Genomic DNA, 18132 nt, shown 5'->3' on the forward strand with positions numbered 1-18132 from the left:
ATTACCCTGGTGACCTTCTTGTGTTGAGTTCTAATTCGGCCACTTGAAAGTTGGATTTAGGCCCTGGCTGGGTGGCTCTGTTAGTTGGAGCACTGTCCCCTACACCAAAAAGGTTGAAGGTTCAGTTTCCATTCAGGGCACATATCTAGGTTGTGGGTTTGATCCTGAGTCAGGGCACAAATGGGAGGCAACTAATGAATGTTTCTCTCACATTGTTTCTCTCTCTCTCTCTCTCTCTCTCTCTCTCTCTCTCTCTCTCTCTCTCCCTCCCTCCCTCCCTCCCTCCCTCCCTCCCTCCCTCCCTCCCTCCCTCTCTCCTTCCCTCCTTCCCTCCATCCTGTCCTCTCTCTCTAAAAATCAGTAAGAACATATCCTTGGGTGAGGATTAAGATAAAAAAAAGAAGAAAGGAAAATTGGATTTGTTTAGTTTATCAAACATTTTGCCAGGAGTATCATGCACTAGACTTCAGGTTAGGAACCAGGAATTCAATAAATCAGGGTCTATGCTTTTGGCACATGCACACTACTTAGAAAAACAAGAAGCCCTGTGGCAATCTAAAAAAAAAAAGTTGTTTTTTTTTAAATTACAACACCCGGGGATTGGACTATGTATCCCTTTGGCTGTTCTTTCCCTTTCCTGAGAGTGAGATGCTCCAGTGGTGTACCAGTTAATAATGCAGATTTTGTAATCAAAGAAAACATGATAATTTTAAGAGAAACATCAATAGTGCTTTATTCAAAGTAATGTCCATCGCTACCTACACATTTCCCCCATCTTTCAGGTAATTTGTGGATACCGTCTCAATAGAACTTTTCTTGTTTTGAGGCAAACCATTCAGAGACCCAATTTTCCACTTCTTCGTACGTTTTGAAGGGCTGCTCAGAAAGTGTGTGTGCCATCGATCGGAACAAGTGGTCATTTGAAGGAGCAAGGTCTGGTGAATATGGCAGGTGGGTTAATACTTCCCAGGCACGATCTTTTAACGTGTCTTTAACTCGTTTTGACCAGTTATCATGAAGCCAAATTACTTTGCTGTGTCTTCTGGACCATTCTGGTTGTTTTACGATCAAAGTGTGGTTCAAATTGATTATTTGTTGTCGGTAGTGATCAGTATTAACAGTTTCACCTGGTTTTAGAAATGAAGCAACATTTTACTGATGACTTTTCGTTTTTCTATTTGTCTTTCATTCAGTTGATGTGGCACCCATTTTCCTTCCTTTAAAATCTTTCCCATTGCTTGTAAACGATTGGAAATTGTTTGCTGAGCAATGTTTAATCTTTCTGCAAGTTGTTTTTGAGTTTGACACACATCTTCATCCAATAATGCTTGTAATTGTTGGTCTTCAAACTTTTTCGGTTGACCTAGATGTTCTTTGTCTTTCACATGGAAATCATCACTTTTAAAGCGTTTAAATCAGCATTCACAAGTATCTTGAGATGGAACATGTTCACCATAAGCTTCCCGAAGTATACGATCACTTTCAGCAGCACTTTTCTTCAAAATAAAGTAATGAATTAAAACTTCCCACAAATGCTCTTTTTTTGGCATAAAATTCGACATTTTTAAGCATAAAAATATCTATGATGTTAACACCTTCAGAAAATTTGACATATGAAGTTTTGAAGCTTGCTATCAATACAACAAAATAGCATACATATCAAATGCATATATATCAACATATGTGTAACTCCATCTATTGAAAAAAATCTGCATTATTAACCGGTACACCTGGTAAGAGACTCAGACCTGTCATCTGAACATCAGCCATTTGATTGGATAAAGCCATGAGGTCTTGCTGAGTGAGTCATTGAAATATTTTGGAAATAAAACAATTGTCCCCTTTTCCTTTTACTACTGAGAATTTACAGGCATTTGGTATGTTTAAATAAAATTCAATATGCTCCCTCTTATAAAAATCTCTGCTGAGAAAGTTTCTTTTTAATGTCATTTTATGAGCTTGAAGGAAGGGTTTTTAAGCAAAATACCAATTTTACAATTACTCTGTCAAATCCTAACTTAAGGGGGAAAGTCATTTATCCATTATATGATGTGGAATAAGTTTCCTAGCTTAGGCTTAGATTAACAGTAGCCAAGTTCAAGCTTTACAGACACAGCCAACGGGGGAGTTTTGTAATTTCATGATAAGCCAGGCCCACCATGGGGATGGAACATCTGGTTGGTCTAGGTGAGCCCCACAGGACCAAAACCCATGGGTCCTGAGCCTGATTCTATAAGCATTTCCAACACTTAACTAGAATCCAGTGAGCTGATAACTCCCACGTCTCACTACCAAGCACTGATTTGCCACCACTTGCTGACTGGCTCCCTGGCTCATGGGCACCTCTAGGGCACACACTGACTACTTCACTATGCCACCATCCCAGTGCTCCCTGACCTCTAGTCCTGTAACCTCCAGTCCTTCCATCCCCATGTGTTTTGCTTGCTTTTCCCCAACCACCTCATTTGTGTTCTTCTCCCTTCCAAATTGCTAGATGAAAACTCTGTTCCTCAAATCTCCCTTCTATCTTCAACTTCCTTGTTCTGCCACAGTTGAAGCTGTGGTCTTGGTGAGGCAGGCTAGGGACAAGATTGCCCTTTACTCCTCTATGGTGGCAACTGTTCATCCTTCCACGCCCCATGCATATCAGCATCAGAAGTTGTAAACCATTTCTACTTCTATCCCTAAAGATAAGCACCGCCTGGCTTTGCTACCTACCTCTTGTCATCCCAGCATTTACCAATTTCCTGGGCACTTTTCTCATTCATCAGACACCATGAGAACTGGGTCAGTATCTCCCCCTCCTCCAACCCATTGTCCTCATTGGGGGTGACCTCAGCCTTAACATGGATGACCCATCACCCATCACCGATGCCTCACAGATGACTGATTCACCTGCTAATGTCCAGTGACCTGCATCTCACCCTACTTCTTCCATCCAGGTGACTGGTCACCCCCAGAAACTTTGACTCTCTCCATCTTAAATGCTAGAGGCATCCCATTCTCAAGCCCAGGGTCCTGTCCTAGCTCTCTTGAAAATTTCCTCATTTTATATATTTTTTTCTATTTTACTGTTATTTCTAGGCCCATGATGCCAATGCTATCTTCCTTCCCAGTAACGCCCTCTGCCTGTTTCTTCATCTGCTCTCCCTGCTCTTTTGTTTCTCATGTGAGTGTCCACCACTTTCTCTGACTTGATCAATGCAAGTTTCCATGTTGCAGCCTCAATATATCCAATATATCTTCTGCTCTGCCCCAGAAGCATCATTTTCAAAGCAAGCCTGACCTCACAGCTTATGTGCTTAGTTACTGCTGCAGGTCCTTCCGTGCTTAACTTGTGTTCAAGGACCTCCACAATGGGACTCACCCGCCTCCCTAGGGTAGTGGGTCATCCTTTGCCACCCACACCACATGATCTATTCCAGAAACATGAACTCATTCTGCTCCTTAAAAGTACTAGATTTTATCTTATCTCAGGCCTTTGTCATCTGTGTTGTTCCCTCTGACTAGGACACCTTCATCTGCCTACTTACCCCTCAGGTTTAAGCTGTAATGTTGTTCCTCTGTGCAGCCCCTCAACATCTGCCCCCTGCTACCCAACCTCACTCCCCAGAGACTGGCGCATTGGTTCCTTTCCTGTGCTAGCACAGTGGCCTGATGGGACAGCTCCTCTCACATGGCTTCTTGGAGTGACTGTTGCAAGTAGCTCCCCCTCCCCCTTTACGGTACAGAAGCTATGAACTAACTCAGTGCTAGAGCCCAGCACCAAGCATAGTGCCTCACATGGGTAGGTTCTCTGGACATGCCGGTCACATGCTTCTTTCAGTGTCCACAGGACAGACCTGGGCAGACCTTTCCACTTCCCGAAAGTCAGTCTATATCCTGGGCTCCATAGTTGGAATTAAATTTATTACCTGGGCTACTTTTGGGTTTCATAAATTTCCTCAGACAGCTGGATAAATGGAAGTATCTCTGTCCTTACAGATAAGAACTCTCTACATGAAGCTGACCAGCTGGTGATCTCCATCTCAGAGCAGCTGTTGGGCCTGCATAGACAGAGCGGGGCCAGGCCCCAAAGCTACACCCCTCACACATGTCTGAACTCTCTCTGGTAGAAGGCCTTGCAGTTAGGGTCCTTTTTCAGTTCAGCTGTTCCTTAAAACACAGTCCACAGAGGGGAAAACTGAGAAATGGTTTCCAGACTGAGCAGAGGAAGGGGCTGGATGGAAGAAGTCAGTGACTGGAAATCATCTAAAGTCAGTCTGTGCTGTTCAGGCAAAAATCAATAAAGGCACAACAAACCAAACAGGACAAAAATGCTCCTTAGCTGGGCCGACCCAACCCAGACCACCCACTTTGTGGAATTCCCACAGCATAGCAGATTTGCTCCCCAGGGACAGGAAGGGCAAAGGAGTGGACGAGAACAGCTCGGACCAGCATCACCCTCCCCAAGGACTTGGTGAGGAACTTCAACTGCAAGTCCAGCCAGAGGCGCTAAGTGTGCAAATACCCTCCTGCCTCCTGTCCACCAACACAGGTAGGCGGACACTAAAATTTATTGTGCATTGTTTATCAAAACAGAATGTAAATTAAAAAGAAAAACTTTTCTAGGAAGCTTTTCTAGAGCAAGGTTCACCTTTACCAATTGAGATATGGAGGCCCAAGAGGGAGGGAGATCTACCTGAAGTTGCTGAGCTGGTCAGTCACCAGGCTGAGGCCAAGCTGAGGACCCTGAGCCCAGGTCAAGGCCCTGACAGGGCCCCTTCCTGCTGTGGGCCTCAGGAGGGCTGTACCTGCCTCCCCCAGGGAAGCTCACCTGGATTTAGAATCTGAAGACCAGGCCTCAGGGCCTCCCACCAGGAGGGCAGAGATCTCCACTCTTGAATGCCCTGAGCCCTGTTGTGAGATCCCCAATCACTGCAGTTCTCGGAGCTTTATTACAGCTTTTGGGAAAAAGAGCAACAGTTGCAGTTTCTATGATCACATTAGCAATCAAACTCAGCAGCTGGATTAGCCTTGTTTGGGGGGGAAATAATTCTAACTACAGGAGACCCGGCACTTTGAGTCCATGATTATGGGGACACCAAGACTATTTCTGGTCCCCTAGGTGATAGTGATTTGTGCTAACAATAGGGATTTCTGAGCATAGGCAGAAGTGTGTGACTCGCTTTGCCGGTGACATGTGACTGAAGTTGTCTATATCACTCCCAGGGTAAACTCCGTTAAAAGACGGTAGGTGATTTTCTACCTGCCCTTCTTCATGACAGTAAGACCAACAGCATCCCAGATGCCAGACTGTCTGTCAACCTGAGACGAATGAGCATGGTGAGGAGCAGATCCCCTCCATTGACTTAACATGTACATGTAGCAAGAGGGAGAAATTATTTTAAGTTGGTGAATTTTTGGAGTTATTTGTTACCATGGCACAATCTCTCCTACCCTGGATGAAACACTACATTTCTACTTCAAGTTCTCCAGTGCTTTCCTTCAGAACTACACTACAACTGAGAACCTCACCCTGATCAGCGTCTATATTATCTGGTTTCTGCTTCCCTTCCAACCTCATCTTCCATGGGTGCCATTTTGCTCATCTAGTTCTAGCCAAATGGTCCTCTTTCTGTCCCTTAAACATCCAAGCTCATTCTTCCCTCACAGATGAAGCACTTGCTGTTATCTCTTCCTGGAATAATCTCCTCCAAACCCTCAACCCTGTGTGAATTCATCCACTCAGCTGCCACCGCCTTAGAGGGACCTTCTGTGACTACTGTCCAAAGGAGCCCAGTCACTCTCTATTACATTAACCTCTTTTCATTTTCTCTTCAGTATTTATTACTTTCTGAAATTATTTAGTCTTTCCTTTTTTCTTTTTTAAAATATATTTTATTGATTTTTTACAGAGAGGAAGGGAGAGGGAGAGAGAGTTAGAAACATTGATGAGAGCGAAACATCAATCAGCTGCCTCCTGCACACCCCCTACTGGGGATGTGCCTGCAACCAAGGTACATGCCCTTGACTGGAATCGAACCTGGGACCCTTGAGTCCGCAGGCCGATGCTCTATCCACTGAGCCAAACTGGTTAGGGCTATTTAGTCTTTTCTTTATGTTTGCTTTCCCCTCTAGAACATGCGATAGGAATGTTATCTGGTTATAGTACCCAGAAAAGGTACATATTGAGAGTTCAGTAAACATTAAATGAGTGCGTGGATGAATATGGAAATCAGTGAAATTCATTGCCTCGTGATCAGATCCAGAGAGAGGCTGAATGAATGGCATTCATTTTTACAAAGGGATAACAACTCAGCCCAGAAATCCAGCAGAGCTAGCCCCACATGGCTCCTGGCAGGGACACAGAGCTCTGATTTGGACTACTGACCATTTCCTCCCAGACATAGGCACTGGATTCACTGTGATAAATGGCCCGTGCTTTTCATCGCATTTAGTGGCAAACTCTGATCCAAGTGGAACTGCAGCCAGGTGGCTCATGGGAGCACTGGAATACGACTTCCAGATAGACCACAAAAGCTGGTGAGGCTCATACTGTTCCAGATATATTAACTCAGTCCCCAGGAAGCACACACTCTGGTAAAGGAAGGGAGCCTCCCCCTCCACAAGCACTAGCAGCCGTGGTTCATCCTCATCCCAGTGAAGGATTCTTGCCCTTGCGGCTGTAGACGCTCCATCAATGTCAGCACAGGCCCAAAGCAGAGAGACAATTGCCCAGAGTGCATCCACTAGCAGCCTTCTAGGGTTATGGATTGTGCCCAAGCCTGCATTGTCCTTCAGCAGCCAGGGCCAGTCCCATGGCCACCTAGCCTAGCTCACCTACCTATTCTCAATGTCCAGAGGAACTTCAGCCTATATTCACCATAGAGACCCCAGAGGCTGTTTCTGCCCCTAAAATGAAGAGGTCAGGGCTCAGTACACGATCCCCATCCAGCCCACAGCTGCTTTACCTTCCAAGTGCATCCTCACTGAGCGTCGTGCCCCTCCCCTCTGCCCCACTTCTGTCTCACCTCACCTCCTGCTCTTCTTCTTCCTCAGCCTTTGACCTAGAATACCCTTCAGATCTTTGCATTCAGCTTCTGCCTTTTGCTCCTCTCTGTGTCTCAGCAGCACTGGGTTCCTCCATGATCACTGACTCATCCTCTCCACCCAGTTCTTTTTTTATTATTAAATATATATTTTATTGATTTCAGAGAAAGGAAGGGAGGAGAAAGAGATAGAAACATCAATGATGAGAGAAAATCATTGATTGGATGCCTCCTGCACACCCCCCACTGGCGACTGAGCCCACAACTAGGGCATGTGCCTTGACTTGGAATAGAACCATGACCTCCTGGTCCATAGATCAATGCTCAACCACTGAGCCACACCAGCTGGGCTCCACCCAGATTTTTCCTCTCAACTACTTCTGGAGGGTCTGAGAAGTCCATAGACTAATGCTCATTCATGGTAAAACAAACAAACAAACAAACATAAATAAACAAGGGTGAAGAAGTAAGATTTTAGGAAGCCAAAATTATTCACTTTAAAGAACTGGCTATTACTAGTATATGCCCTCATTTGGGAAGATTTTTTCTTCTTCCACAAAATAGAGACACTATTTATTTATTTTCATGTACTCACCTGGCCAAATAAAAATTTGGCAACCTCAAATTGGTTTCACAATTTTTATAATGTTTACTCTCCTATGGAGAGCAGAAGCCTATAAATATGCAACCCATAGCACTTACCTGTCTGCCTGGTTTGTACCTGGAGTACATGATGCTGAAACCCTCATTGTCACCTTTCCCAGGTCTATATCCCTCAGCTCTTCTGTCCTCATCAAAGGCACCACTATCCTCCTGACCCCCGAATCTCCAGCTGGATCCATCTGGGGCTCTCCCCTCATTCAATGACCACACACATTGCTTGTTTAGTCTCCACTCCTTTGGGCTCCATTTCTTTTTTTCTATGTCACTGCCACACCCCTGATTCAGGAACCTGTTACCTCACATTAAAGCTGGAATATATCCTCCACCTGTTCCCACAAGCCAGTGTTGTTGTTTTTTTCTGTTAATCCTTACCCTAGAGTATTTTTTCCACTGATTTTAGAGAGAGTGGAAGGGAGAGGGAGAGACACAGAGAGAGAAACATCAATGTGAGACACATCGACTGGTTGCCTCCCCCCACACACCCTGTCCAGGGTTGGAGATTGAACCTACAACTGAGGTACGTGCCCTTGACCAGAATCAAACCCGCAGGCTGAAACTCTAACCACTGAGCCAAATTGGCTAGTGCAAGCCAGTGTGTTTTTAACCCATCCTGATCCATCATATACAAGCTAGTGCCTTAGTCTAGAAGTCACAAATTGGAGGCCAACGGGCTGTGCCAACAAGAGGACATATTAGGTACAGAGAGGTGAGAGTTTTTTCTTTTACTTTTTTTTTTATAGGGGTCAGCATTTGCATATATAAATACTGGAAGACCTAGCAGTGCTGGGTTTGCATTCTTGGGTGTCAACATGTCTCTGGAGCTAGGAAAGGCATCCCCTTCCAAGTGGCTGCCCCCTCCAGTTTGTCCAGACCCTGCCACCCCCTGTTGCGTCACCTGGCCCACGCCACACACGAATGTTGCCTATGCATTGTCTAAAGGCACTCGTGTCGCAGGTCCTACATTAGTCCTCTCACATTTCTTTTCAAGGAACTTAAGTTCGTATGTTCTGCACAAACTATTAGGTCAGGAGGCTGTAGAGAAGCTTCTTCGTGCCTTAGTGAGCCACAGATAGCCCTCATCTTGGCTTCCCTTTCTGTACAATAGGCTGCCATCTTAGTCTCTGGGGTACCATGAGAAGTGAAGAAGTGCATTTCTTTAATGCTTTGAGCTCCTTGGAGAGCAGGTAACATAAAAATTCAAGGTGTTATTATTAGAGAGTAAGAACTTTTGTTATAAGCTAATTAAACTCACACCTCACCACTTTACACACAAGGAAGAGGCAGCATGACAGTGTGACATGCTGAGCAGGACGAGTTCTGCATGCACGCACAAGACAGCTGCCTCTGCTGCCACCGCCTCGCCGTGGTGTGTGTGAATCTGCCTCCTGCTCCCACCTCTCTTCCAGCCGACAAAGTGGGAGAGGCTGATGGAGCTCTGGGCTCTGCACACGGCATTGACTGTTCTCTGTGTTAAGAAGTTGTCAAGATGAGGTCCGGTGAATGACAACTTGGTAAGGCAGCCCACAAAGTTTCCCTGCATACCACCCTTAAGACACACCTGCAAGACACACTTAAGAAAACATATTTCTTTTGCGATGGCTTTAGCAGTCCCTTGGCGGTGGACATTGTCATTCTCTACCCAGAGGCTGTTGGCAGGGCTGGCTCCAGGACCCATGAGGGCCAAACGAGGGACAGTGGGCGCCAGAGCTGTTGATCCTGTTGCCCTGTCTTAGAGGACTTTTGCGGAGAAACACCATTTTCCCTGCTTTTCCAGAGCCAAATAAGAGCCTATCCATGGAAGGTAAACGAGCTGTCACTGAGGAGAGAGAAGTGGAAATTCATGGTTCTCTTGTGAGGCAGAGACATCTGTGTTATTGCACCCTAAGCCAATAGTTTTTAAAACAAAGTCATAAAACAAGCTACTGTATATAAGAGAGGTAGAAGCCAGACAGGGCTCCCTCTACTCTGTGTGGAATTTGGAAAGAAACAAATCTAAAAAAAGACTGGGATGAAGATGACCAACGACAGGATACAGGCCCTGGATGGCAGTTGGAGCCAAGCGCTGCTTCTTCCTTCTGAGGGAAGGGGCCCTGTGTGCCCTGCAGGACAGAGGCACACCATGCCGGAGAAAGCACAGAGGGACAGGACTCCCCATTTGACAGGGGCAGAAGGCCTGCACTGTGATGTTGGCAGACCAAGCACCCCTCCACACGGCCATTTCTTCACCTGAAATGGCCGTGTGGAGGGGTGCTTGCGGGGGACAGAAAAGACACAAGGCTCCGTGTTTTCCTTGGCATAAGCCCAAGAAAGCGCCCCTCAACTGGCAGGTGTGCTCCTGGAAATTCAATCACCACACATACCTGTGCTGAGCATCCTGCACACACTGGCTTTCACAAACATCAACCCATTGAATTTCTAAAATCACTCGAGATGCAGGTCAAATGGAATCAATCACTGTTCTCCTTTTCAGATGAAGAAATGGCCATGTGGAGGGGTGCTTGGTCTGCCAACCTCACAGTGCAGGCCTTCTGCCCTTGCTGGGCTGTTTCTCCTGTCTGCCCTGCTCCCTTCATCTCTCACAGGCTCCCCCTCAAAATGCTCCCTCAGGAGCCAGGCCCACAGGATCCAAGGCTCAGGCTCTGCAAGATTCTAGAGTCCAGTGGCCTGGGATCGAGTCCTCACCCTGCTGTGTGAACTTGGGCCAGGACTTCATCTCTCTGTGCCTCAATTTCCCCCTGTCAAATGGGGATCAGAATGGTAACTGCCCCACAGGATTATTGTAGCATTGTAGCATGTAAAATATTTAGAAAGGTGCCTGGCATGATGTTAACACTATGTAATATTAATACGTATTTTCTTAGGTTGTGTGGCTCTTTCTAGATCATTTGTACACATTTATTCACATGTAAATATATTCAGTATGTTTTGTTTGGTTAAGAAATATTAGGATGAACCATCTTCTATGAATCATTCTGCAACTCACTTTCACTCTAATAATCCATTAGCTTCACTATTTCCCCCTGCAACCTCTTGCACACTGGACCTGAGGCCGCGTCCACAGAACCATTGAGTTGGGAGTCCAGGCAGCATGGGCTCGCCCCCCTACTCTGTGGGTCCACACTGGTCCTGCCTGCAGTATGATGCTGCAAAGTTGTACATCTGATTCAGTCCTGTTCTGGCCCCAGGTGCCTGTCATGCTGCAAAATGGCCTGGTGCTATAGGCACTGCACTTTCCTCAAATGAAGTTCATTTTATTATTATTTTTTAATATATTTTTATTGATTTCAGAGAGGAAGGGAGAGGGAGAGAGAGATAGAAACATCAATGATAAGAGAGAATAATTGATTGGCTGCCTCATGCACACCCCCTACTGGGGATCAAGTCCGCAACCCGGGCATATGCCCTTGATGGAATCAACCCAGGACCCTTCAGTCCGCAGGCCGACGCTGTATCCACTGAGCCAAACAAGCTAGGGATGAGTTCATTTTAAATGCACAAAGGCACAGAACAATTTGGAGGAGACTTAGTCAATCTCTGTGTATGTGTATGCCTGTGTATGTGTGCACATGTGCATGCAAAAAATCACACTGGAATGCCTTAGCTCCTGCATCAGGGCACATGTGGACTGAGTATGTGGGAGCACAGCCACCCACAATGGTGACTGCTCTGTTTTTCAGAATAAAAAAATACCCCTGGTTATTGGCAAACAGCCACCACCTCTTCCACTTAACATCTCTTATCCTCAATTCCTCACCTTACCTGATGATACAATAGGTCCATAGACAAAATGTTTGAGGAGTGGCAGAGACAGAATGGATCGCAGATGGAACCCCAGCCAGCAGCTCAGTGCTGCTCCAGAGAAGACATGCAGAAAGGACAGTGGCAACATTCAACTCTGCACTTAGCTGCTTCTCATTAGCAAGCTCTCTGGTGGAAGCCTCACAGCCACTCTCTGGCTCTGAGGCTTTGTCATCCCACCCACAGCAGCCTGTGTTAGTCAATAATAACAGCTTATTAAAAAATAGCGGCACCAACTTGTTTGCACTGTTATTATCAGTGCCTGGCTTCTACCCCCAGAGGCTTGGAGAAGGTGTGCGACCTACTTCCTCCAGAGCAGTCCTTGCAGAACCTGTTTCCAGATCTGAGGAAGGCAGGCACGTCCTTAGCAAACGCTCACGGTGTAATTGCCAGGCAGCTATGGTCTGCTGCAGTAAAATACAGCCATTGGCGGCACGGCGGGTTCATTAGTCAATAAAGCACTGCCACGCGTTTTATTGAATTGTAACCCTATTTTGCCCTGACGCGGACCTTGTGGAGCTTCCACCTCCATATAAATCTGAGTGATTCATTCAGCATTCAAAGTCGGCTACAAGGAGGATTTGGTCCAATTCCAATGCAACCTTGCTCCATTTGCTATCTCTATTATTATCTGCCTTTGCCCCCTTCTTGTTAGTGGGGGCATTTTGATAAAAGTGCACATCGGAAATAAATCAGGGAGTGAGTGGCAGGATGTACATGAAGAGCTTTCCTATGGGCCATGTGACCCATTTATGTATAAACTGAGGCTGCCCCGACATGGCCCACGGAGGCCCAGGCCTGCTGAGGGAACCAGCGGGCAATCTCTCAACTGCCCTGTGTCCAGCCAACCCACTGGCACCGTTAAAGAAGCTTCTTATCCCTCTAACATCTGATTCGAAATGAATTTCACATGGTCTCATTGTGAAAGCTGTTTATATAGGGACCAAAATTCAGTCCTATCATTATAATCCCTATCCTCAAAGTCAGCTGCATACTAAAAGTAAAAATAATAAAGTAACACTCAATTTTATTCCTTCCATATCTATTCAAAGTATCACAAATAACTTGCTAATTTAAAAAACCACATCCTGTTTGTATGCAACATTCTCATATAGTTGGGTCTGGGACAATCTAAGCAAGAAGGTGGATTTAAAAATTGCAAGGAGTGAGAAACAGAAAAAAGATTTATAAAATATTTCGAAAACTGATGAAAAACATCCTTTTGGCTTTTAGAACATGTTATTTTAAAAGAGTAGGAAATGTGAAACTTATTACCAGAAACTGGGGTCTATGATCTACTATTTTTTTAAAAACTGGCAGCAAATAGGGAGAAATAATTAAAAATTAAGGCACACCCCAAACAGAATAAGATAGGACTACAGAGGAATTTAGGAATTCCAACACCAAGTATGTGCTCTGATTTTCCTGACCAGGTAGAAAAACATTGAGCGCATCCTTTCACCCCTTCCTGTGGGAGAGCCAGGACTTTCACACGGAGCCCCACATCACATTTGGCTTTTCAACTACATTAGTGGCATGATTTTCCCCTCAGGGTGGCTCTCTGTGCAGCATCAGTGGGGAAGCATCAGCCCAGGGAGCACGGTTACAGGGTTGGCTCTCACAGTTTCCTGTTCTCCAGACGGCTGGCAGTTCAGCGAAGTGAATTTGGGGAGCACGTGGGCAAAACACAGAAGATATTTTTCTCTGGCTGGTGAGGCTGTAAGAGTCCATTTCAGCAGCAGGAGACCCCCATCCACTGCCAAGGTGAGGCTGAGGGTTTTAAGGGGGCCAAACAAAGCCAGTACAGCAGGGCAGACAGAGGCACTGAACACAAGGAAACATGGACTTGACCACGGTTTCAGAACATGGTCTATATAGTCCTGCCCACCAGACCTCAAGAAACAAGCCCTATTTGCAGGCAGCCAGGGCAGGAGCATGTCCCTTCCTCTGCCTCTCTCTCTGCCTCTGCCACGCGCAGCCCTGATGCTCATAACTAAAAAAACAAGTTCATAATTTAATTTGGGGAGATTGGTTGGCAAATGCTCATTAAACAATTGGGTCTTTGGAAACCCTATCTTTAGATTTTTTTTTTAAATTGACCTATTATTTTGCTGGCTCTGGCTGCCAGAACCCCCACCGCAAACAAGGAGATCCTTGCTACCTGGACTTCCTTTGATGAATAGTTTTAATTAAAAAATTCTGTACCATAAGTATTTTAATGTTACAAACATACCAAAGGTATGCAGTCATAAATTTAAAAACACATTTAAATTAATCTATAAATATGCTGCAAAATTGACAGGGTATATTTAAGCAGGGGTATGTGGCATAGTGAGCTAATGATGACAATTAAGAATCATGTAAAATAAATGAAAATCAATACTCAGAACAGTTTGGAAAAAAAGAAAAAAGGGAAGAACTAAAACAACATGTAGTTTGTCCATTAGGGGAAAAATTAGGAGCTGCTTGTAGGCCTGAAATGTCAGCTGTAGTAAAGGAAGGGCGGCTGGTAGCATTCTCTCCTCATCGTCATGGATCATAAAACTCCTGGGAGCCCAGGAGGGGCCAGCCTGGTGGTCTGGGAGGAGGATGGCGGTTTTAATTTCCTGAATAAAAGCCATACCGTGCCAGGTATATGTCTAAAAGACACCATCAAAAATCCTTGAGCTACCTGCCAGGTGCTGACATGTGGACACTTATATTTTGCACTAATGATTTGTTTGCTGCACCAGGACAGGCTATGGGGATGCACATGTCCCCAGAGGCAGGAGGCTTTGGGGCTGTGACAATCAGTTCTCATACCTGTGCTGTGGGCGTTATGTACCCTCCCCTAAACGGGACAAAATGCTTGAGGGACCTGTGTGTGCCTTGCTGCAGTTAGCACCTTCTGTGTATGCAGCTCCCAGTACTATGCAGCGTGCCTGGCTCAGCAGACCAGGAAGTGTGCTCTAACCTTCATCACCACATTCACAGAAAAGACAACTCTGCGTCCTTCAATCAGGCATTTCCCTCTAATTAAGGCATATTCACTTTCCCCCCTAATTAGGTATTCTTTGTTGCATAATGTTTGCTCTAATCTTTCGGAATCTTTCTCAATATCCAGTCATTACAGGCTCCCCTTGAATTCAACCAGAGCATATTATTTTTTCTGCTAATTATATCCTCATTTACAGAATGGTGCCTCTTCTGATTGGTTCTGTGTACCAGTTGCTATGACTTCATTAGTCGGGTCTCCTGACCCTGTTATTTCTTGTGACAGGACTTGCTCCTCCTGTCCTATGGCTCCAGATCCCTGGGTCACTTCTCAAGGACTGAAAGTGTGTCAAACACACAGCTTTGGGGTGGGATCACTGCTGCAGTCACTAATTACGCCACAAGGCCACCATGAACATCACCACCACTGTAGAGACCTTCTCTCCTCCTCTTTTTTTAAATGAATGTTTTAAAGGTGTCATTAACAGGTTAGTTTCATGTGTTTTTTTAAATGCACCTGATTTTTTTTTTTAAGCTACAAGTGTTTTCCCTGCTCCGGCTCCCAAAGAAACCATGGTTCATGTACAAAACTTCAGGACCTTTAGTACTGTGTGGGGCTACCACTGTGTGAGGACAGAACTCAGGCTTCACCCCCATTAATCTAAAAAATATTGAATTTTAAAATATTAAAGTGTTGTTAGTAGAATTTTCTAATTCCAGGCATACACAAATAAAATAAGAAAAACAAGCAAATTTTTAAAATATATGATGACATAAAACTATAAAATTATAGTTGTAAAAAAATAACAAAATAAAGGTCTCTGGGCAACCACATTTAAAAAAAGAGTTTCACTGATTAGACAAGATATGTATATTAATAGATAATTGAAATGAATGAAGTACATTTGCATACCAATCCTAGCTTTTTAATAAGCAGAGTAGGAAAATGGAACTTGAAATTTGGGGGGTACCACAGGCAGTGTGTTTTGATCCCCACATTCAGATTCTAGGCCATTGGGATAACCCAGTTTCCTGGAATCAGAGACCTGAGAAGAATCAAGCCTGCAGAGTTTAAATGCAAGTTAGTTAATATGAAAAATGCTGTATCTAGTTGTTTGCAAAATTACTTTTGTTGATTAAAAGGCTCTTCAGAACTTCCGGCTGGTGAAAGGGTTTTAAATTGTCTAATGGTGATTGTGATTGCTATGCAGAAAAAAGGCAGTGCAAAGCAAACCATTCTATCACTGAATCTTTGTTAAGCAGGCCTTGAAAGTGTCTGACAGCATAATTAATCTTGTGATATGAACAAAGAAACCAACTCAATAGTATTGAAGATGCTTATTAAAAATACTAAATACCTTCTTCCACTTAAAAACCTTTTGAAATAGTGAGGGAAGTGGCATTACCTTTTTGTTTTTGCAGCATTTTCCACTAAAATTGATACTAGGGTCTTCAGCACAGCAGCAAGACTGTGCAGCATACAAAAATAAGAATTAGTTGAGAAAAAAAAAACACACGATTACCGACCAGGGAGCATGGCTGGACTCACCAACCTAGCAGCTGCAGGCTCTGACAACACCTTGGGCAGTGATTCCAGTTGCCAAAGTTGAGGCAGGATTAATGGTTGGCAATGCTCCTTTGGTAACAAAAACCTAAAATAGGGGGCCTTCCTTGAAAATGCTCTTTTCAGGATTTCAAGTGAGGACTGTACTTACAACCATTTGTAATTCTAAAGAGCTTCAAAGATGCAGGACATATTTTGTTATTTGGGGTTCCTTTTTGTTAGGGCAGAGCTTGGGATCCAGTTATCAGGTCTTTCTGGGTCCCTCGGGAAAGTCAGCTCTATCTACACCCTAGAAAAAATGACTGATGCCCCAAGGAGCCACCAACACTATTTCTAACCTGTGCTGGCAGCAGAGTGGGTCACTGCGGGGAGGGACAGGGGCCTTAGGTGGGGCTTGAGGGATGGTTTCCCCTTACTTGCTGAAATTTTTACCTGGGAGGAGTCATTGACTAAAGAGAGCACTGATATGTGACACATTTGCAGTTGGCAATTGCTGTGCAACTAAACACTATACATTTCAATGCATATGCAAGCATTCATTTAGCTCACACATCTGTGGATGGCTTGGAGATTGTCTGATCTGGCTGAGCCTGCTTCTGCATCTGCAAGTCAGCTGGACTCCACTGACCTTGGCTAGACCTAACTGGGGTCACTCGGCTCTGCAAGTCTGTCATCTTCACTAGCCTAAATATGTTCTTGTTATGGTGGTGGCAGGAAAGCAAGAGGGCAAGTGGAGCATGCGGGAGGCTCCTAAGGCCTAGCTGTATAACAGGGGTGAGTGCCATGGAGCACCAAGGTACAGTCATTGGAACAGAAGCTTTTGCAAAGGGGGGTCAGACAGGGACTGAAGAGAGACATTAATGCACTGGTATGTAGCATGCTTACATCCTGCACTTACTGGCTAAAGAAAGTTATAATTCAAACTCTTTTGCAAACTAAGAGTAAAAGGCAATTTCTTTCCCTTAGTATAGAGGAAAATAAATTTGAATGACCTATTAGTTTCTCATGAAGCCAGCAAAATCAGAGGAGCGATAAGTAAGAAGAGTACGTATGGAAACATGTGCAGTCAGTATGTTCCTCTACCAAACAAAGACACAAAAAGAAACATCAACAGGAAAAAAACATTTTTGTTAATAAGAAAGTTCGACAAGATGGCTGGATAGAACACCAAACTTCAAAAATCAATAGCTTTTTTTGTTTGTTTGTTTGTTTTTTTACCAATTATAACCAACCAGGAATTACAATTTAAAAAGAAGCTATAGAAAACCTAGAACATATTCGCCAATGATACATCTGATAAGAGGTTAATATCCAAAGCTTATAAAAACTCATACAACCTAACACCAAAAACCCCCACAATCTGATTAAAAATAGGTGGAGGACCTGAATAGACATTTCAGAGAGGACATACAGATGACCACTAGATATATGAAAAGAGGCTCATTGTCACTAATCATCAGAGAAATGAAATTTAAAACCACAATGAGATAGCACCTCACACCTGTCAGAATGGTTATCACCAATAAATCAACAAACAAGTGTTGATGAAGATGTGGAGGAAAAGGAACCCTCACCCTCTTGCACTGTTGGTGGGAATGCAGATTGGTACAGCCACTATGGAAAATAGCATGGAGGTTTCTCAAAAATTTAACAATCCCATTTCTAAAGAAAACAAAAACACTAACTCAAAAAGTATATTACTCACATGTTCATTTAATGTTATTTACTATAGCTAAGACATGGAAACAATCTAAGAATATCAATAGACAAGTTAATAAAAATGGTGTGATATATATATATATTATTACTCAACCATAAAAAAAGAATAAAATCTTACCATTTGGGACAACATGGATGGACTTAGAGGCTATTTTGCTAAATGAAATAGGTTGCACAGAAAAATAAAAATATTATATGATCTCATTTACATATGGAATCTAAAAAACAAAATAAACAGAAAGAGACTAATAAATACAGAGAACAAACTGATGATTGCTAGATGGGAAAGAGTTGGAGGATAGGTGAAAAAGGTAAAGGGGTTAAGAAGTACAAATTGGTAGTTACAAAACAGTCACAGGGATGTAAAGTATAGCACAGGGAATA

Source organism: Cnephaeus nilssonii (genome assembly GCF_951640355.1).
Source record: "Cnephaeus nilssonii genome assembly, chromosome: 20".
Classification (NCBI taxonomy): domain Eukaryota; kingdom Metazoa; phylum Chordata; class Mammalia; order Chiroptera; family Vespertilionidae; genus Cnephaeus; species Cnephaeus nilssonii.